The sequence below is a fragment of the Cavia porcellus genome, unplaced genomic scaffold (genome assembly GCF_034190915.1).
Source record: "Cavia porcellus strain 051 isolate PalLab524CR breed Dunkin Hartley unplaced genomic scaffold, mCavPor4.1 scaffold_2, whole genome shotgun sequence".
NCBI classification, from domain to species: Eukaryota; Metazoa; Chordata; class Mammalia; order Rodentia; family Caviidae; genus Cavia; species Cavia porcellus.
In genome coordinates, this window is record NW_026947485.1 from 101,072,050 (window position 1) to 101,093,771 (window position 21,722).

Below are 21,722 nucleotides of genomic sequence, written 5' to 3' on the forward strand. Positions count from 1 at the left end.
GCTGGAGTTTGTGTGTTCTGTTTTTCAGGCAATGTAGGTCCTTCTAGCGTCCCTTAACGAGCTGCCTTGGCTCTGTTGCCACTCCTGCTGGAAGGAGAGAATATTGTCTTTCTAAAATGGATCTGGGACGTCTTCCAAAATATTAGGCTTCTATTGATTATATATCAGTGTATCACAAATTGCTCCAAATTTCGTGGCTTACAACAAAACCCATTTACAATCTTGCATTTCAGGAGTGTGGAAGTTCAGTGGGTTTGGCTGTGTCTGCTGCCAAAGGCTTCCCACACCTAATACCTTGACTTTGGCCCGGTTGGGTTCTTACCTAGCGGCCTGGGTAGAAATCTTCCTCTGAATCCGTACATACCATATGTGGAACAGAATTTCTTAAAGTTCTAAAACAGATCTCTTTCCTTTCTGGCTCACAGGTAGGGACTATTGTCAGCTGGGGTCCCTTCATCTTCATGAGAGTAAGGGCCCCTCAATCCTGGTCACACTGGCAATCTCTCTGACTTTGTGTTCTACTTCTAGTCTGAGAAAACACACAGATGAAATCTGCACTCCCAGAGGGTCTCTCTATGTTGATGTCAACTGATTAGTAACCTTGATCACAATTACAAAGTTCCCTGTGCTCTGTGATGTTACAGGACTGTGATTCCCCTCTATCACTATATTCAATTTCCCTCCTTCTACTCCAAAAGGTGAAGGTCTTATTGGATTCCATCTTTAGAATTCTTCTATCCTACACTGTAAAACTTGATTATCTGTTAGAATGATTCAATTTGAAGTTTAAATCATAGCTTTCAGCTGTTGAGGAAACTCTAAAAAATTTAAGCATTAAATGAATTCTGACTATAAATTAAGACACAGAAATAAATTTGGATCAAACTGCCACTCTGGTGCTAGGATGGCCTGCGATCAGATGGAGGGGTGGTAACACTCAGGAAAGGGAGAGTGGAGGGGAATAGAAGTATGGTAACAAAAATCAGAGAAGGATCCTTTTTGATGACTTGGTCTACGCTTAGAAAGGAGGTAATCATGCCGCAAAATCTTCAGAAGCCCCTCTTATCACCAAAGAGTTTTCTTCAAAATTGCATACATCTCCCTCTGACACACCTATACTTATCCATACACAAAATTTATTAAGCACTTAGTCTATGCCAGGCCAGTGTCTGATTTTGGGAAAGTAAACAGGAAGAGGGCAGTCAGCCCATTTGGGGCAGTACTGGCCTCGTGTCACTGCCATGACAAATTGGCACAAAGTAAGATGTCCTGAAGCAAGAGAAGTTAACTGCTGCACAATTCTAGAGCATAGAAGTCTGACATTAAGGCCACAGCTGGACCCCATGCTGTCATTTTCATGCCTGTCTTAGTTTCTGGTGTTGCTATGGTCTTATGGTTGCAATCCTTGGCTTGCAGCTGCATGGCCGGAGTCTCTGCTGCCATCTTTAGATGTCATTCTCTATGTCCCTCTTATAAAGACATCACTCATTGGACTAGGTTCTACTCTAATCCAGTGTGATTGATTCTTAATCTCATTGCCTCTGCAAAGGCCCTATCTCCTAATATGCTCATAGTCATGAGCTGGGACTGGAACACATCTTTTCGGGAGGCATAGTTTAGCCTACAATAGGCAGGGAGCAGGGTGAGTAGACTGTTAGACTTACTCCCCAGATGTCAGCAGTTACTTTTGCAGGTGGCTTCTCTACTTGGACTTGTCCCTACTTTTCCTTTGAGTAAAACTCAGACCTTTGCCACTGCTTTGGGGTTCCCAGAATAATTCATTCCCATATAATCATTGGCAAATCATACAAATATTTCAGATTTTATCAGGATTTGCCTTGCTTACCTCACAGGGAACAGCTTCAGGTGCCTTCCTGTCACTGTGTCCTTAGTATAGCCCTATACTCCTCGCACCTTTTTGCTACCTGAGTTTACTCTTTCGGATTTTCATTTATCTACCTCCAGTGACTTAATGGGATATTCCTCCTGTACATGTAGTGCATCGCCCTGAGACACACTGTGTTAGCAACCCTGTCTCCACTTCCCTGTCCCCTCTCTGATAGCAGGGCAGACACGGGAGCAGCACTCGGCTTAGAAACAGAGGCCAGAGGAGCTGTCTGAGGTGGGTGAGGGACAGAAGACTAGGGGGACAGAAGATAAGTCAGAGCCAGAGAAGGTGGGAGCGGGGCAGTCAGTCTGGGTGGGAGGCATTCGGTCTAGCGGTGCACTAAGTTTGGTTATTTCTGTCTGCTTGGTTGGAGGGCCTGGGAATTCAGCACCCCTTTTCACAGCTGTGTCCAGGAGCCCAGGTTGGAAGGAAGTCTGTGTGCTGGTGGGAGGGCAGGCGAGGGGAGGAGAGGAGCAGCCTGGATCCATGATGCGTCATCTGATCACCTAGATTTCTGTGCCACAGTCCCAGCTCGTCCTAGAGCTGCGATGTCTAACATAGCATCCATTTTCCATGTATAGCTATTTAAATAGGATCAATTAATTGATTAATAATCCATTAAACCCATTAATTAAATGAAATTCAAAACTCTTGTTTTCTCAATGGCATTCAGCACAGTTCAAGTGCCAGTAACCACCCCCTTGGCACAAACACGAGTATCTTGCTTATCGTGGAAAGTTCTCTTGGATGCCCTTGTTTTTGTGGATGGCTCAGAGTGCATCTTCAGCACTTCAATGAATGGCAGATATTTCAGGGACCTCAACATCTCTCTGTACTTGTCTTGTCTGTGTTTTTACCCAGGAGATCAAGATCTTTGCACTGGTCACCTTTAATAGGTTGCTAGATTTCATCTGACTTAGCAGAGAGATCTTTATGTTTTATTTTAATATGCAGCTCACTGTGCCTCATTTATAACAGTAAATAATAGTCACCACCATTTGTTTGGAGCCTTCTGTGTTGTGTCCAAGTCTTTGATGCTCCCCCAGGGAACAGGGTAACACACTCGTCATTACACAATGGGTCTCCTCAGGTCCAGACCAGCACTGGGTGACTCACTGCTAACAGTAGGGCTCATTCTGACTGAATTCTCATTTTAAAACCCATTTCCAGGAACCTTGCTCCTCCAATTTCATGTTCCTCTTTTATTGGAATAACTAGAACTCTTGAGGCCATATCGTAACACGTAGACTGTTTTCTCCAAAGGAAATTACTCAGGAATGGTTTTTCAGTAAAATCAATGGGGACCCTGTTCATGATTTGTGGGTACCATTTGTTCTTGCTTTTCTTTGTGAACAAACAGCTATTATTAATCTAATATCTCATCATCTCCATTTTTAAAGCTGTCATCTTTTGGGAAGTTCTTTCAGGATATTTTCTTCTGGTAATCATGCAATTTTGTTCTTCTTCGAGGAATTTGAAGACAAATAGTTTATGTTAAGCCCAGAGAATCATTTCCGAAACTGGGACCCACTGACTTAACTGTAAACATCAAAATAAGCTCCATGATAGAATCATCAATATTGTTTTCTGGTCAGAGGTGACTGTGAAAAATTCTGGGTCACAGTTGGGTGTAGTGGCACGTGCTTATAATCCTAGTTTTATGAGGGACTGAGGCAGGAGGTGAGTTCAAACCCAGCCTGGCAACTTAATGATTTAGTAAGACCATGTTTCAAAATGCAAGAAGCGGCTGAGGATATAACTCAGTGTGAAGAGACTGGGCTCAATCCCTAGTACTACCGTGAAAAAGAAAAAGAAAATTCTTGGTCAATCAGTGCTTTACTCTACTCTTAGGAGGAAATGAAAGAAACCACTTGAAAATAGCTGAGAAATAAGAACCCCAGACCCCCCTCCAATTTCCTGGCTTTAGGATGTGTTCTGAGGTTAGCTGTGTGCTAACTCCTGTCCCAACCCTGTGGTCATCTTCGGACTTGTCTGGTCGAATGGTGACAGAAGGTAGAGTAGCTATCCTAAGGGTGATCTTTGGTGGGCATTTTCTGCCTGGAAAAATCACTAGCCACATACTGCAAGTGCAGGGGCAGGAATGCAGCTCTCATCTCAGCTGGTTTTTAGAAAAAGGAAACAAGCTCAGTATCTGCTAAGAGATCAGTTTGCGCCCGATTTGGTTTTCATGCTAAACCCTATGAAATGATCTTAAGCAGAAAAATCAATTTCCCAGAAGTCTCAGATGTACACTGTAACTCCTATATTTGAACTAAATCTAGGTAGAGTTAAATAATTGAGCTTGCTTCTTTAAGTGATACAGATGTACTTCATGCCAGGAAGAACTCCTGTGAGTGGGGGCAGCAGCAGAGGGTGCCAGGAAGCCTCAGTTCCAAGGAGACTGGCCTAGGAGCAGCTGAAGACCACAAACGCACAAGGAGTGATGCTGGGGTAGCACAGGTAGACCCAGAGCAGCCCAGAAGGGTGAGATTTCCTATTATGAGTAGCAGAGACACCAGTGATATTCTTTTCACCATTTACATCAACATGGTCTTCATTATGTGAAGCAGGGGGAGAAGAAGAGAGGAAAATAAGAAACCGGGAAAAATAGGAATGAAGGTAGACTCACAGAGGCAGGTGAATAGAAGATGGGTTCCTGGTCTTTATCCATCAATGTGCACATGCATGCTGGGCTTGCCTTCCTCTCTAACATAAGCTTCTCTCTGTCTCTCAGGTCCTCCTACCCCAGCTCATCCCAAAAGATGGCACGGAAGTTGGTTCCTGCTGGCTCTGCAACTCCTCCATTCTCCCTGCTCTTCCCTTTCTGAAGGGGTGATCAGAATGGATGTGGGTGAGGCTCTGGTGTCAGCACCACCCTGATGCCAAGACACGGGGTGGGGATGGGTGGGAATGGCACTTGCGTGCTGGCACAGTTTGCTGAAGTTAAGAATAGGAGGTACTCCCAAAATGCAGGAAGGGCGAAGTGTACACTTCTCATTGGATTTCCAAAGCTGGCCCTGGGGTTACATTCACACTAAAACCAAGGTCCCCAGGGGCAAGGCAATGTGGACAGCCTGCCTTGCCTTCCTTCAGCCTGGAGCATATTGCTAGTGATCTTTTCTTTCTCAGATTGTGTTTAACAGCTGCATGTTTGCCTTGCCAATTTAGAGTACATAGGTTCCGTAATGAAGGCATCGATAACCCGTTGTAAGAATGACGTGATGGGTGTAGATTTGGAAGATAGAAAGCAGATGAGGGTTACTTGGGGGTGAAATATGGTTTTCGATGCTTGCAGTTGAGGCTCTGAAACCCAAGCATCCCCTGAGTTCCCGTGGCCTGTATTTGTTTGCTTATTTTGGCTGCTTTCTGTGCTGTTGGAATCCCTTCTTGCTTTCCTCTGGCTGGGCCAAATGACATCCATCTAATCTAAATCCATGAATCCAAGGTTCTAGGGCTGTTCCTGTCACCAGCAGCTGTGTGACCTCGACAGACTGCTCAGTTTCTCAGGAGGCCTTACCATTTTCTCATCACGAAGGGAACAAGTCACACCAATATAAAAAGAAGTCCTTTCCCATGGCAGAACTCAGTGATTCTAGGGGGAGTGGGCTTAATTTAGAAGATTTGGTCAACAGGAAGGGTCTGTAAACAGAGGCAAAGAAATTTCAGATTAATTTTATTTTTATACGTTTTATATTTGGACAAAAGCACATTGGACATATTTGGGTCTATTTGATGGTCATATTCTTGTTTACTAGTTTACTCTGGAAATTCCTAGTAAATACATTGTCACACTTCTATGTGGCTGCAAAACTTTCCTGGAGAGGACTCTGCTCCTCAGAGGGCCTGACCTTCACGTAGGGGACTGTGATCAAATGGCACCCGAGTCTTGTGATGGCTTCGATGACATCAGGCTGTGAGGCATGTTCTCTAGTTTGCACTGTGCTGCAGCCCATGGGGATATCATTTTTGGCTTCCATCCAGAAGGAATGAACAGTAAATAAATGAAGAAGTATATTAGGCTGCACTGCTGACATTTGTATGCAGGGTAGTAAATGTTTGTAGATGAAGAGCAGCAAAAGATTTTTTAATAAATGCTTTTGTGACAGATTTTATCCTAAATCATTTCTTGACATTTCGACTAAAACCAACAGCTTAGATAATGGATCTGATGTTCATACCATGCATATACTCTGGTTTGATAAATCCTCTGCTAAGAGGACCTCCATGAAGCTGGATTCCCTGCAGACTGGGAGAAGACTGTACGTGGAATAAATTAACTGGTGCGGGGGAAGTTAGGGACCTCAGGAGGTCTATGCTCGGCCTCTCTCTGGCTTGTGCCCTGCTGGGCTCTGTGCAGAGGTTCAATTAATGGTCTCCTTGGGCATTAAGTTTGGGGCTGGACTGTGCTAAATACACTCAGTGGTAGAAATGACTTTATGATGGTTCTATTTTCTAATGTGAATATTTGCTCAAGACAGCAGCAGACAGAAAGCCTGAGAGGGGAATGCAGGAACGGGGCTAGCAGCATGGTGAGAGGCCCTTTTAAATAGTCTCTCTGCTCTCCTCTCTCTGCTCATCCTGTCCTGACCAGTAGACACCAACGGAGACAAATGTGTCAACCTCTTGGGGCTTTAGGGAGCCCGGAATTGGCATTTGGTGCCTGCAAGCTCAGGCTGAGGGTTTCTTCTTGCCTCCTTACTCTGAATCCTTGCACTGTTTCCTCTGTCCACATTTCCTGAATGTCTGTCCTGCATGTCCCTAATTGTCATCCCCAAGCAGCCAATTTCTCCATCCTTTAGGTGGCTCAGATGCCACTTTCTCTGGACCCTACCCTCCCTGTTCTCTAGAGACACCCTTCTCTCTGTCCTGGCATGCCTCTGTCCTTCTGGACAGCATGCTTGCAGCTTTCCTGGTGTTTCTCATAGGATGATCTGTGCATCACCAGGCAACACAAAGATGCAGTGGGATGTGAGTCCCAACCTTAAGAATGAGCCCAGGAACTACATTTCCAGCAAGTTCCATGTTATAATTTGTTCATGGAAGGGCTGCGGGAGCTCTGGGAGGGTTGTTGCAGTGACTTTCTCCCTGGTACCCAGCACCCAAGAGGTGCACACACAGTGTTTGTGGGATGAATGAAAGGAAGAATAAATGAGAGAAAGGAGAAAGGCAAGCTGTAAATCAGAGAAAAGGCCTCCTCTCACATCTGACTGTTATTTTATATGTGTCGTGTAGTTTTCAGAAATGATAAGTGGGCTCCATCCTGATCTATTAGTGTAATAGATTAAGCCATCCTTTGGCAAAAAATTAAAGAGCCTTGACAATGATAATTGCTGTTACTTTGGACATAGGTTTACTGATTGATGAGTTTGGGAAATTTATTTCTAAAGCAATGATAACATGAAAAACAGGCAGTTGGATGGGTGTGGTCCCCTGCTCAGAGGCATGTGTGGGGAGAAAAGTTGCCTCCGTGGAGCTGGTCAGGGACTCTCCCCCTCTCCCCATCTGCTGGGCCTGGGCTGTGCAAGCCCTGAAGCTTGCAGCTGGGGGCTGTGCTCTGCATCCTGGGGCCCCAGCCCCTGTGCAGGGTGAGAAATTTATCCGGCTTGCCAGCACCTTCCTGCTCTGATTTTCCCTTTCCCCTTTTACATACTCACCCTCCCTAGTGAATAGTGCTTGGCAGGTTTCCCAAGATATCAAATTCCAGGAGAGAAAATACCCAGGTCATGTGTAAGGACTAAATAGAACCCTTTGCTGGAAATAACTTTTGTCAGGTGTCTGCGAAGCAGCTCCACGTTCAGCTATGAGTTAATCAGACATAGAGCAACCTGCTGAAGCTGGGCCCAGAGCCGTGCAGCCTCACTGTGGCCTCCGCCTCACTTTGGGCAGGTCACGCCCCTTCTTGGGGTTGTAGTTTTCTTCCCTCTCATTAGGGCTTGGGCTCACTGGGCCAGGCTCCTGCCAGGCCTAAGTGTGTAATTCTATCCACCTCCCTATCATCCACAGCTGGGATTCATAATTCCAGGCTGTACTTAAAATACTTAGCTGGGTTGTGTGGCTGTAAAATGACCTTTACTTTTCTTTGCAACTTGTTTTGACTTTTATCTAATCATGGAAACAGGTGAGGTGAGCACTTCAAAAACATTTACTGTTAGAAAGCTTAATTTAAATGTTTTCTGTGCTGCTGGCACTGGCCCCAGGCAGGACTGATGATAGGGGGATGCTCTGCAGGGACTGCAGGAAGTCTTTGCATACATGTGGAGACATAGAATAAGGGGCAGGAGAGACATGCAAGCAGGAGACATGGAAGCAGGGAACAACAGAAGTGTGGAGGCAACTGATTGATGGGTTAGGAGGTCTGATTCTGAGCCTCAGTTTTCTCATCTGTGAAATTGGATCATGACTTTTCTGTTGAATGAGAAGAGATGAAATGAATTGTTTTGCAGATGCACACACAGCATGTGAGGTGCGCTGGTGCACAGCAAGCACCATAGGAGGAGTTTCAGATGTTACTGTGATACCATCAAGCCACAGTTCTCTGCCTGGTTTTTTCTGGCTACAGCATTTTCCTTTGGTGTTGGGAAACAGGATAGGTTTACGGCCTCAAGGACCTGGTTATCTGGTTTTTCTGGATCCTTTTAGCTTGGTGATAGGACACTGATTCCACAGTCAACCTTAGCAAGAAGATGGTAGGGAGGGCATACATGAGGTTCTGAGCATTGAATTAGGGACAAGCTGGGTTCAACATTTGCTTGGCCAGGGGCCCACCATGATTTCTACACAGGAAGTTCATGACTACCCAGTGTAGAAAACAAGAACAAAGAGTCAAATGAACTCTCCTGTTTGTTAGGGTGGTCTAGGCCCTGTTGACATGTCTGGATGGGTTTCAACCTAGGAAGCTGTGTCCTGGTAGGGGACTCTGTCTGTGTGTGCCTCTGCCCTGGCTCATCATTAATCTGGGCCAGGGACATTGTCTTGGTTACTTTTACTTTTCTTTCATTGCTTGGACAAAATACTTGACACCAAAAATGAAGGAAGGAAAGGTTTATTTATCTTACAGTTTTTGGAGGTTTCGGTCCATAATCAGCTGATTCCAAAGCATGGTGGCATGGCACAGGGGTAACACTTCAAGGCAGCAGCCAGAGCAACAAGGCAACCAGAGAAAAAAGAGGAGAAACAAGCCTCTTCTCCTTTCTTATATTGTACCCAGGCCACCCGCATACCCTATGGTGGTGGAAGCACTCACAAAATCCCCCTGCCCTCCTCTTGCACAGGCTGAGAATATTTACAAAGTAAGAGCCCTGGCTCCCTGCTGAGTCTCTCAGTTAAAACTTCTAAGTTTCTCAAGTTGACACAATGTATCAATCATAACAGTCTACCCCTTGTCAACTTGGCAACCAGACATATTTCTTTAAACCAGGCTCCAGATACTAAGACATGCTAATTCTTACCATTTCATAACTTGAACATTATAACATAGGTTGAAAAATCCTTAAGAACCAGCATTAAGTCTGTCAACATTATATTACATTAGAAACAACATTTTGTCTTTGGACCCCCCAAAACTCATGAACATCCTTTAAGCAAAAGGCATTTAGTCCAAGAGTTGGTAAAGTCCTAATAGTTTAGCACTGCTGGAAAGTAGAAGTCCCAAGCCTCCTCCACGATGTAAGGCAAGCCTCAGTACATCCTTGCACAGGGGCCATGCTAATCTTCTCTCTGTCATCCCAATTTTAGTATATGTGCTGCTGAAGCAAGTGTTCAAGCCCCACTACAAATGAAAACAAAGTTAAACGCTTCCAACATGCAATGGCACAAGATAAACATTTCCATTCCAAAGGTAAAAAAGGGGGACAAGTCCAAAGTCCAGCAGGGCAAATGTTAAGTCCTACAGTTGCACATCTAGCTTCTGAAGCAATCTGTGGCAAATTGTGAGCTCCAAAGGGCTTCTGTGGTTCCACCTCACAGCACTTCTCGTGGTTATAGGTGGCAGGGCTTCTATTTTAGGCCCACTCTGCTCAATCCTTGCAGCTTTCCTTACATATTCATGCGTCTGGCTTTTTAAAACTTTTGGTATCTCCACTGCACCTTTGGCTTCACACTCACAGCTTCACACACTGCTCTCTCAGGGGCATATCGCATGGCCCTCCAGGCCTTCTGAAATCAGGGTGGAAGCTTTTTAACCTCAGAACTCGTGCATTCTGCATGTGCTTACAACCAATACCACATGGATGCTGCCAAGGTCTGCTGCCAACTAGAGGAGTAACCAGGCTTTCCTTTCTCTTGGCTGTGGGGGTTGAGTGCCTGGATCACTGGGCACTCTGAACTCGATTCTGAGGAACAAATTCTCTATGCCACCAGCATTCTCGAACCTCTTGGGACCTCTGTCACCATTCTGGAACTTGGTGCTCTGAAGCTTTCTCCTCCAAGCAAAGTCTTTCACTTTTGCAGTTGTGAGGCTACAAAGTGTACTGCCTCTCCCTGTGATGCCTGCAGGCCAGTTGACACAGTGTATCAACCATAACAAACACTCTGGCATCTCCAAGTTCTTGGTTATTGCTTGTTGAATGAGCAAAAGAGGAAGGGATGTGCTGCTTCTCTCTAGGAGATACTGTCTAGTGAATCTCCCCCTAGAAATAGGCTGTCAGCACTGTTCTTCAGGTCAGAGACTCCTGCAGTGGAAGGTGGGCTTAGCTGTCATTTACCAAGTGTCAGTTATCCACGCATTTGTGTTGCTACCATGTGTCCACCTGAACTTTCTTATAGACAGAAATTCTGTAAGAAATAGCTTTTATCATCAAAATTCAACTACAAGTAACTACAAGTAACTCACCACTAAATATAGATAGTGATACTTAGAAAATTCACAGAACTGTGTAACCATCACCACAATCTGAATTTTGGATGTTTCCACCCAACTCGGAAGATCTTTAGTACTCAGACTTTCCTTCCCCTCCCCTTCCAGCCCTCAGAAATCTCCAATCTACTTTCTGTTTCTGTAGATCTGCCTTTTCTGGACATTTCATATCAATGGAATCATGCCATGTGTGATCTTTCTCAGTGGCATTATTGATTACTCTACCTCCTGACTCCTGGCAGGAAACACTTTCTATTTGTGGTTGGACAGGGCTGGGGTCACTGTCTTCTTACTGAGAGCAGCTGTGGCCACATTCCCTTCTTGTGGCCTTGTCCGGTCCCTTCTTGCCTTCCTCCATTCAGGAGGATTGACTCCATGTCTCTCTCCGCCCTTGATTTTGCTACTGAGAAGTGGATCCTCATTTTTGTTCAGTGATGCCAGTGCACATGTGTAAATCAGCACTCAACTTCCTCCTCTCTCTCTACCTTTCTGTGCATCAACAAACAGCATGGCTTCCTTGATGGATGAATTGTGATTCCTGGTTCCTCCTGTGGAGAGCAGGTGGGGGCCAGGACTTACTTCTGTCCCACAGAATACAGCAAGGAGGTGGACTATGAGTGATAAGATGATGAAAGTTGTAGTTCGAGTCTTTCTGGTGTCTCTTTCTCCCTGCTGGCAGGGAGGAAGCAAGTGGCCATGTGGGGGAGCCTACTTGGAAAGAAACGTGGGAGGGCTCTGGAAGCCAAGGGTGGCCTCTGGTCAACAGCCTGCAGAACAGTCACTGTGCTGTTTTACAGCTGCAAGGGGCAAAATACTGCCAGTAACCACCAGAGTGGGGAAGTGGGTCCTCCCTGGATAATCCATCAGGTAGCACTTCTGCTGCCATGGATGCTTCATACATGGCACCACGTTGAGCAATGCTGGGATTCCAGACCCACAGAGACTGTGAAGCTATACATTTGTGTAATTTGTGCTGATGTGTTGATATTGTCACTTAGCAACAGAAAACGAACAAATTTCCCCTTCTCAGGGAGCCCCTAGATGTTCCAGCCAGCATCCCTCACCCTTCTGCTCCAGCCCCACTGCTGGTTTCTCTTCAAGCCTTCCATCTTTTTCCTGGACGCTGTGTGGCTTCCTGTTCACATGCCTGCTATAGCTTCTCCCACCTGCAACAACGCCAGCTCCACACTGATGCTGAGAAGATTTCATGAAAGCCTGGACTGGCCATGGTGGCCTTTAGTGCATCCTGCCCTGTACACCATAGCCAGCATCAGGAGGACAGGTCCTCATTTTGGCCAGCAAGAGTCTCCTCACCCTGTCCTCATATCCCTGCTCAGCTGTATCTCTGTTCCTTCTATCCACTTACTCATAATCCAGCCTCACTAGACAGCCTTCCTTAGAATCCTAGCCTGTTTTTCCCTCTGTTATTTTGCATCTTTTTTCCTCCCTGCCTAGAATTCCTTTCCATTTCTTAACCTGTAAAAAAGTCATATTCTTTCTTCAAGACCCTAGGTTCAATATCATTTCTTTTTTGAAACCCTCTGTGGATTGCTGAGATAGAAACAATTTAGGCTTTGTTGAGCATACTGCTCTCTCTGTATCTGCTGATTGTTTTCTTCTGTGTCCCTGTAGCACCCCTAATTTCTGGACAGGACCTGGACTTGCTTTTCCCATGTGACTTCTTTCTCTGGATTCTCAGCTTTGCTGCCTAACATCTCTGATGTGCAGCAAATATCTTTGGAACAAAAACTGCCTGGTTGAGTGATGGATGCACTGCCTTGGTATGAGAGTCAGTGTCTACAGTGCAGACTGTGGGCTGGGGGAATCCTAAAGTCTCTTGAATTTCTAGGAGCTGGGTGGGCTGGGGACAGCAAGGGAGGTGAGTTCCAAACTTGTAGTTTACTTTGCAGTTCCGAAGGTCATTGTTCTATTGAGCATGTTCTCTTCTGAGTTGGGTGACCCCAAGATCCATGGCCTTTACTGAGAGAGGTCTCCCCACCTTCTGTGTCCCCTAGTGGCTCTGTGCATGGACACACCTGATAAAGGTTCAGACTGTTACAAAGGCCCCAGGCTGCTGACACCCCTTGCCTACCCCTGTAATTGAAGTCGCGCCCTCCCTGTGGGTTATTTCCTCTCCATTCCTGCTGGCACCTCTGCACTCTGATGCTTTCCTGGATTACTCGCTTGTTTGCTGTTATCCAGTCGAAGTGTGAACCAGGGGAGGCAGAAGCTCTGCTCTCTTCCTTCCTGCATTACCCTCTCCTTGAAGCTTGGGGTTCTCTTGGGATGATGTTAGGGGGCACATCCCTGCCCCAGCTCTTCCCTCCTTCCTGTGGCCTGCTTCCCGTCCCGACCTTCCTCACATTCACCCTGTTTTTAAATGATGTTGTTACCTTCCCCTCCCCTTCGGACCAACAAAAATATTCTTTACCTCTAGAAAAATTTTCATTTTGTCAATTTATTTTAGACTAAAGTTTTAAAAAAATCTCCTATGTGGATTTCCTTTAAATTGACTTCAGATTGTAACTCTGGTTCTAACACTAAAGTCTGGAGATACAAAGGAATTCTTAGTGAATTCGGAAAGTATTCTGTTTATTTTCACTTAAAATGGCACAATTATTAATAGTTACATCCTTCTGGTAGGTTTATTCTAGTTTCAGGGCTGTAGAGCTAGCAGTGTGGCATGCAGGTCGTCCAGCTAGTAGCCAGCAGTTTCTGCAGTCACTAGGCTGCGACATCTGGTAGCTCATTAAACCTCATTGCCCAGCCGCACGGGGTGGGAGTGGGGGGACCCTGGAAAGAATACAAAGGCAAATGGTGAATTGGGGGTAGTGGCACACACTTGAAACTCTAGCATTCTGGGGAGGCTGAGGCAGGAGGATCAAAAATTTGAGTCCAGCGTAGGCAATTTTGCCTCTGAAAGAGATCTTATCTCAAAATAAAGAAAGACTGGGAACATAGCTCAGTGTGAAGACCTTGTGTTCAACCCCAAGTACCAAAAACAAACAAACAAACAAACAAACAAGAAAACGCTAATCATGTTAGTGTTATAGAGTCCAATTAATGCTATGTGAATTGGTATTTGAGAAGAAATCAACTGCAAGTGGGTGTTGGATCCTGCAGCTAGAAAGTGGGCTCTGTGCACTGGTTCTTCAGGTCAGTACATTCTCAGTGTGGTTCTTTCCTGTCACTGAGACAGTGGAATAGAATGGAACTGTTACGACTGGCCATTTTAGCTAGCACAGAGTGGACAGGACAGTATCCTTGAGCTAACCCTGCTTGCATAAAATCTGGGTCTAAGTAATTGAAACAACTCCACTGTAGGCCAGATGCCACCCTTGCTCAGTGTTTCTACCCTGTTTTAAACTGTGAGTTGCATCCACTTCCTCCAGCACTGATGTAAAGCTTTCCTATGGTAGATGAAAGCCAAATGCTCCAGGAAGGAACCAGGGGATGCATGAGCTCAACTCCATGCTGTATTTCTGCTGTGGGTCTAGGACAGAAATGCTTGATGACACAGTCAAAGATATTCTGGGACACTGCTGCCAGAGCTGTGGAGTAGGAGACTGGTGTGGTTCAAATACACTCAGGCCAGCTATACAGAACACTGTGCTCAGGTGCCCTGACCGGTGAAGTCTAGAATGACAACCTCAGGCACTGTGCTAATGACTGTGGTGGGTGGTGAGGTCCCATGACCATGGGCCATTTATAAAAGCAGCAGCCACATGGGGAAACCCAAGATGCCTCCAAGTAAGGGTAAACATTTGGGAAAGAGGAACCAGAAGGTAGTCTGCTTGTTCTTCTCTTTCATCAGTGACATCTCCTCTCTGCTTGTCCCTCTTTTCCAGCAACTTGTGTCTAAGTACAAAAACACTTGTGTAATGGAACCTCCCTATGCTGCCTTTTGGCTCCCCAATAACTACTCTCTGGGGACCAGAAGCACCTGGCTCTACTCTTAGAAGCATGCAAAGCAAGCTGGATACCTTCTTCCTCTTCCCACCAATAGTGCATTTGATCTGGTCTCTGAAGAGAGACCAAATGCCCACAAAGCTGAGCCATTGAAGTCCTGCAAACAGAAGCTGCCTCTCAATGTGACCAGAAAGGTCTCCAAATGCTCTGGAGGCCAGATACTATAGAAAACTGTCACCTGTAGTTCACCCTCAGATTTCTACCTAGCCCTCTGGTTAGTGAATGCTCTACATAAAGTCTGAGGTTGAATCTTTACTTTTATGGAGCCAATTAACTTCATTTTCCTTTTCCCATTGGTTTGTGGGATTACTCTGCACTCTCCGCAATGCTGTTCAGTAATTCTTATAGACTTCTGGGAAGCCTAAGGGAACTTTGCCAACTGCCCTTGATGAGCCCACTTACAATATGAATCCTCATTGTTTTCTTGGGCTGAGAATTCTTCCACCAAGGGTGTATTGCCTGGGAGAACCTTGAGAAAGTGCTCCATCATTCTGTTTTGGTGCTGAAATATTTAGTGCAATTTGACTGCAAAGAGAGCTCATATATTTGGGAAGAACAGTGTGGGCTTTAGGAAAGCTGGGGAGCACAGGGAGATTCAGATTTGGACCCCACTCCTTGATCTTATCCTCCCCTCTTCTTTCTTCTTGCCCTCACTTGAAATCCAGTCTCAGATCCTCGTGGCTCCTCATGCATTGACACTGAATGTTCTGTACTAATTGGTGATTAGGCATCACTGTATGGTGGTTGTTGGCTGGTTTGTGCTTTTGGATAACTACTTCTTCCTTTTCATTCTAGTTAGACCCTTTCATGTCTTAATGAGGAGCTGATTCACGTGAGACTTCAGACATGCTAGTTGTGTGGTCTCTGAACTTTGGCTTCCTCCTAGGTTGCATGGTCTGGGTACCCATAAGTGCTGTGCCAAGCTGAGCCTAGCCCTGGGACTGGATTCAGCAACGGCTGTCCAGGATGTTTGGTGGAGGCAAGATGTGGTTGACCTTGTTGTTAATGCCCAAAGTCCAGCTGCAGAGTGTATGAGGGGAGATACTGCATCATGTGAGGCTTTATGAGGGTCCTCAGAAAGAGGGAGCACCCTGTGTGAGGTACCCACACACTCAGGCTGAAGGCGACAGCTCTAAGGTCAGATTCTGGGAGCACTAAGTAGGTGAAAGAATATTTCCTTTAGAGAGATCACGTTAAGATATTAGTTTTAGCCATCAGGGAAGCTATGGGTAATCAGGAGTCTTCACCCAAAGCAGATAAAATGGATCAGGAACAAAAATTAATCCAATAAATTCAGAAGAGTGATGTTTATGTATTTATTACTGGGATATTTTGAGAAATCGTTCATTGATATCTCCCCAGAGTCCCCAGATGGGGATGGAACTTAGGAGGAAGACCATGGTTCTTTGGAGAGTTTAAGAGATGTTCTCCAGCCTTGAAGCAGCACTGTGTGTGTAGGGAAGCTTTTTCATTTGTAGTTTCCAAGATGGCAACCATATATAAAGTGTAGCTGGCATAACTGAAAAATGCAAGATTTCATTTTATTAATTGATTTAAACTGAAATCTAAGTACCTTCTGTGGCCAATTGTTACTCTGTGGGAGGACAGTCCTGGGTCATAGTGTAGGTGGTTGCAGAAAGCTTGGTCTCAAGAGTGATAATGTTTAGAGATGGTGACTTTTTAGTAGGAGGGACCTACTGAAGGGCAATCACATCATAGGAACATTATGTTCATACTGGGATTATGGTAGTTAGTGGGTTTTTGCAAGAATTTGTGGTTATAAAGAAAGCTTGGTTGTGTTGACTTGCTCTGCCTTGCTTCTCATGGAATCTTTTCTTACCTTGACTCTAACCTTGACGCCATTCCCATTTCTAAGATGTAGTCAGCATGCCTTCAACTGAGCTGAGCAGATGCTGGCATCATGGATCTCCAAAACTGTGAGCTGAGTAAACCTATTTTCTGCACAATGACCCAGTCTCAGGTATTTTTTATAGCAATAGAAAGCAGATTAATACAGTGGTGATGAGTGCAGAGTGGGGAATGAAATAGAATTGACCCTGAGGGAGAACTTGTGAGGCATTGAGCACATGGGGACTTGGGTTGGGGATGATATGAAGTCAAGGAAGGGTTTGGGCAGCAAGGTAAATTGCACTCAGATATGTGGTTTAAAAGGCCCTTCATTGCCTGGCAAGAGCGAGGTCATGAGTTTAGTCCCTGGTTAAAAAAAAAAAAAAAAAAAAGAAGCCCTTTATATTTCTTTTCCCAGACTCAGGTCCATGTAGAATAAGACCAGAGCAGGAGAGCAACTATAGGAGGCTGTAGTGTGTCAGTGTGCGTGCATGTGTGTGTGTGTGTGTGTGTGTGTGTGTGTGTGTAGTATGGTATGTAATTGCCAGGTTATTCGTTTCCAGGAGCTGCAAAGCATGCTCATGGCAGATAGTCATAGCACCTGCAGGAAAACATTCTGATGGGAAAGTTGTCAGGGCTTTCTGATCAAGCCATCAGTGAGAGAGATGGTGGGGATGGGGAGACCAGTGCCACTCCTGATGCCTTTTAAGGTCTGGATAATATTTCTTTTTGGAAGTTGAAGCCCACAGAGAGAAGCTTGAGTTTAGATTCCTTGAAGTGAGTGAGAGGTGTATTTTCTCTGGGAACAATATTGGCAGAAACAGAAGTGAACTCCAGCATGTAAGGGAAGGTGACCCTACACAGGGCTGTGACATCTGTCAGTAGTGTGTCCTCCTGTCCAGGAGGTGTGGCCCTCCCCTAACACCTGAGATCAAGCTGTGGGTAGACAGAAGGCTGCCAGGAGAGGCATCAAGGTGGTGGTCTTTGTAGAGGTCAGGAAGAGTGCTAACCACACACTGAAAGGTGGTATAAAAAGCACAGAGGTGAGACCAAGGAACCCACGTGGGGAATGTACCCTGAAAAACTGGTGCCAGCTTGCTAACTCAGGAAGTTGCTGTTTATTTTGTGCATTTGTTTTATAAAAGAATTTTGTAAATAAAAAAAAGAAAGAAAATGCATGTTGATTGAGCTAAACCTGTGTTGCCTGCATCTATTCTTAGGGAAATAGCTGGGGAGGTGGGCACAGATACAGGCAGGTGAGGATTCTCCTCATACTGCTGCTTATTGAAATGCGGAAGAGTGGGGCCTGGAGTAGACACAGGCTGTTACAGCTTTACGTTCCTCAAATGACACTGAGAGAACATATTTAAGGGTTTGAAAATTGTTCAGATTATGTTCACAAGTGAAAAAAGCAGGTAATAAAATAGTATGTAAAACATAACCTTTTGGTTTTTAAAAAGCTAGATATGATCATGATACAATTAGGATAATATGTCAAATTATTATGGGAAGAATAATTAGAATTATACGTATTTTCAATTTCTTTTCTTTCTTTATGTTTATAAATGTGCAAACAATACGTATTACTGTGAGATTAGGAGGAACCCCACTTTTGTGCTTTTGAGGAACAAGATGGAAGGGACAGCTCGCAGGGCAGTGAGGCAGCAGGCTGTGTGAAAGCATAATGAATTGATTTTCAATGAATCTTTTGTTCCCAGTCAAAAAAAGCAATATTTCTCTTCTGCAAAGAGCCTAGAATGAGCCTTCTGGTCCCAGGCATTGAGCTGGCCTAGCATGGAGGATGCAGTGGGCTGCACCTCCCTGAGCATCCATCCCTGAGTGCCCCCACTCACCTGACCAGTGCTAGTCATGCTATGTCCACATGCGGCTTAGGGATGTGTTACCTGAGGTTGGCTATGCAGGACCTGGTGTCCTCCTGATGACAGTGACAGGGCTGAATGGTTTGCTTACCCAGTTAGTCCATAGCATCTCACCCTCACCCCCACTCTTCAGGGTGATGAGGGATGCCTGTCATTAGGACCGAGCATGGGCAGGGTTCTCTAAAATGAGTACCCTGAGAAGACAGTGGGCCAGAGAGCCTGGGATGCACAGAAAAGAGAGTTAAGTTGTTTTAATAATTTCCCCTTTTGTTTGGTCCACTCATTTGATGGTAGGTTGGGTCACAATGAGAGAAGAAAAGAGTTCTTCAGATGTCTGGGAACTCCTGGAAAATTGTGATATACAGAGAAGTGACTCTGCCGTCAAATCAGAGCTTCTTCACCCCTGTGATCTTCCCTGGAGTCATCTTGGGTGGCCAGGTGAATGGAGCACTGCTCAATAATACACTTAAACTCACATTGTGGAGCAGCCATCATGGCTTGATGATCATTTATTTTGCTGATCTCAAAAAGACCAATTTTATGTTTTGAAGAAGGCAGATCTTGTCTTTGGAAATAGACAAAAGTCACTCTTGGAGTTCAATATGACAAAGACTATGAGTGCCGAAAGAAGAATGTGCATATGGGTGCTATGCTGGCGTAGGAAATGCAATCTCCATCTTGTAGTGGAGGGGACAGAAATGTAGAAAAAATTAGAAGACTGTCACCTGGGCAGAGAAGGGAAAAGCCAAGTCCAGAGCCAGTGCTGTGATTACAGCTGCTCTTCCTTCTGGCTTGCACAGACCCAAAGCCTGAGGGAACCCAGGAGAGGCCCTCTGTTGGCGACCCTGGTGCTGAGTTCTAGACAATCCTGGCTCCATCACTGTTCCTGTCCTGTGTCCACAGCTGGCTCTGACCAATTCTTGGCACTCAGGGATAAGCCCACCAGCTGTTTCCAAACTTCTAGATACACGGAGAGAATTCAGCTGAGGACTGATGAACTTTTTTCTCTTCACTGAAAGTTCTGGTGATGGGTGTGGGCTATTTTCCACCTTTGTACTGAGATAACATCCTCAGCTAGGCTGAGGGATTTATGGCTTTTCCCCCCAATAAAACTGTCTGCCATTTAAAGCAATGCCTTTTGTGTGCAATAAAAGCAAAATTTCTTTAGCATATACTTCCCTAGGGCTCTGCCACCTCTTCGGGGACCAGTGACCATGCACCCACCTAAAAGTTAGGCTGGTGTTTTTCTGCCTCTAATGAATTATTTAGACTTTATCTTTAATATATATTCAGATGCTGATCTTTTCATAAATTCAGGAAGGGCTTTTACCTGCCAGAGTTCCATTCATGTTGATTTGGTATACGAAGTACAGAACTTCACAGCAGCAGGTAGGGTTTCAAGTCCTCTGTGGAATATTTTTAATTTTGACTGCAGCAGTATGGTGGTTTTAACATTTCTCCCTAGATATTTTCATTACTTTTGTAACTGAAACTGTTTAGAATTTTATGTTCAAGAGTTTGCAATATTTCTTCTCTTTTTATCTCTCTCTCTTCCTCTCATTATCGGAACTAACAAGAAAGATACAAAATATTGGAATTGGCACTCGGAGTTGCAGAGACCTTAGGAAGCATGGGGCAGGCTGTTCCAAGGGGCAGAAAGGTGGTTTGCAGTCAGCTGTTGCCACGTCAAAACATGACCTAAGCTTTGACAGTGCCCTGGCAAGACAGGGGTGATGCGAGACATATCTTTCCTCTGGGAGGAAAAAATGAAAGTTTGCTTTCATATAAATCAACCAAACTGGGATGAAGAAACACAACACTTATGTCTGAGAACATTTCCTTTGTGCTCGGTGCCCAGAATCTAGACACGTATTTGACTGGGAGGCACAGCCTCTTAAAATGTGGAAGTCATGAGACACTGGTTTCTCTGCCAGTGGGTCTGGCCTTTCCTAGTTTTGGGCATAGGTGACATTGGGTTTGGGCTGACAGTGACACACCATCACTAAAATTGTGGCGAGCCCATGACCTGGCCTGACTCAAGGCTGATCCATGTCAACCCCTCATCTGGTAGAAAGCTGTTCCTTCTTGTCTTAGTATTTTAATAAAGAAAGGAATGGCATTTCCTAAGATAAGGATTGTTGACTGATCTATGATTTCAGGAATCAAACCTTCCTTTAAAGGCAGCCTTCTCTGCACGGATGGTTTTTGATACTTGGAGCAATAAAGCTGGTGTTGTTTTGAGAGGGTTAACTGAGATTAATGAGGAAAGAAGCACAAAGCCATAAAGGATCAGTGTTTCCAATCAATGACCAAATACTTATAGCACGTATCCCATGCAGTTTCCTTGGCACAGGCAGCTAGATGGCAGTTCTTAAAGGTTTTACCTTTTTATGCTTCTAAATAACCTATGAAGACAAGAACAGTGTGTACTTCAGTGTAGGAGTGCTTTACTTAAGGTTTATACTGAAGTTGATGTATTGATCAAGAAGAATTTGTAGAATACAGAAGAGGCGTGTTTTAATAAGGGCTGGATAGAGTATCACAAACCTATCTCCCAGGACTTTAGCAACTGTGAATTGCAACTTCAGCATTTTATTTGGGAAAGAAAAGAAAAGGAAAAGTGCTAATTGTGGTAGAGTAATGGAGACCACATAATGAGGATGTAACACTCACTAGGTGCCTGACTCAGGAAATCAGGACCATTTTCCAGAGCTGCTTCAAAATAACTTGGAGAAACAGCTCCATGTGTTAGCTTTTTAGAGAACATGAATTTAAGCTGTGGGGACTCCTCCTGTTGTAGGTAGGGTGTAATATGAGGCTTTGGTATGTTTTGTTGTAGACATTAGCCCTGTACTAGTGAGAGAACGTTTCTCTCTTTAATCACCCCAAGATTAGCCTTCACTTGCTTCTTTCTGTTGGATATTTGAATAACAAGCTTGATGAAGCCACTTAACTCCCTCCAATTACAGGTGCCAAATGGGGGTGCAAAAAAAGAGAGGCCTTTTACATGTGCGAATGCCTTTGCAATCCAGTGTCATAATCAGATTCCAGAAATTGAACTTGCAGAAAGTTTGTGCTAGCCTTGTGGATTTTCATTTCAGATGTTGTCAACTCAAGGGCATTTGGACCAATCAATATCTGTCTGTCTTCTCGCACATAGAAAGTTGGCTATTAGAAAGAGAGGCTTACAGCAGGCTCAGCCAATACCATTAGCCCTAGCCTAAGGGCAGTTCTGTCCATGTGCCCGGGTAGGCACCTGCCCCCTCCCCTCCCCCACCATTAG

The 21,722-nt window shown here is 44.9% G+C and overlaps 1 long non-coding RNA gene and 1 pseudogene across 1 annotated transcript in view; one reads left to right on the top strand and one right to left on the bottom strand.

The window, feature by feature from the left end:
• Positions 1-21,722, top strand: part of LOC134472755 (uncharacterized) — a 52,036-nt gene that overhangs the window by 13,458 nt on the left and 16,856 nt on the right. Inside the window, exon 2 of the long non-coding RNA XR_010042713.1 lies at positions 4,623-4,739. This is a non-coding gene — a long non-coding RNA (uncharacterized LOC134472755). The remainder of the gene's footprint in view (positions 1-4,622; positions 4,740-21,722) is intronic.
• On the bottom strand, positions 9,572-9,642 carry LOC111754545 (U6 spliceosomal RNA; annotated as a pseudogene).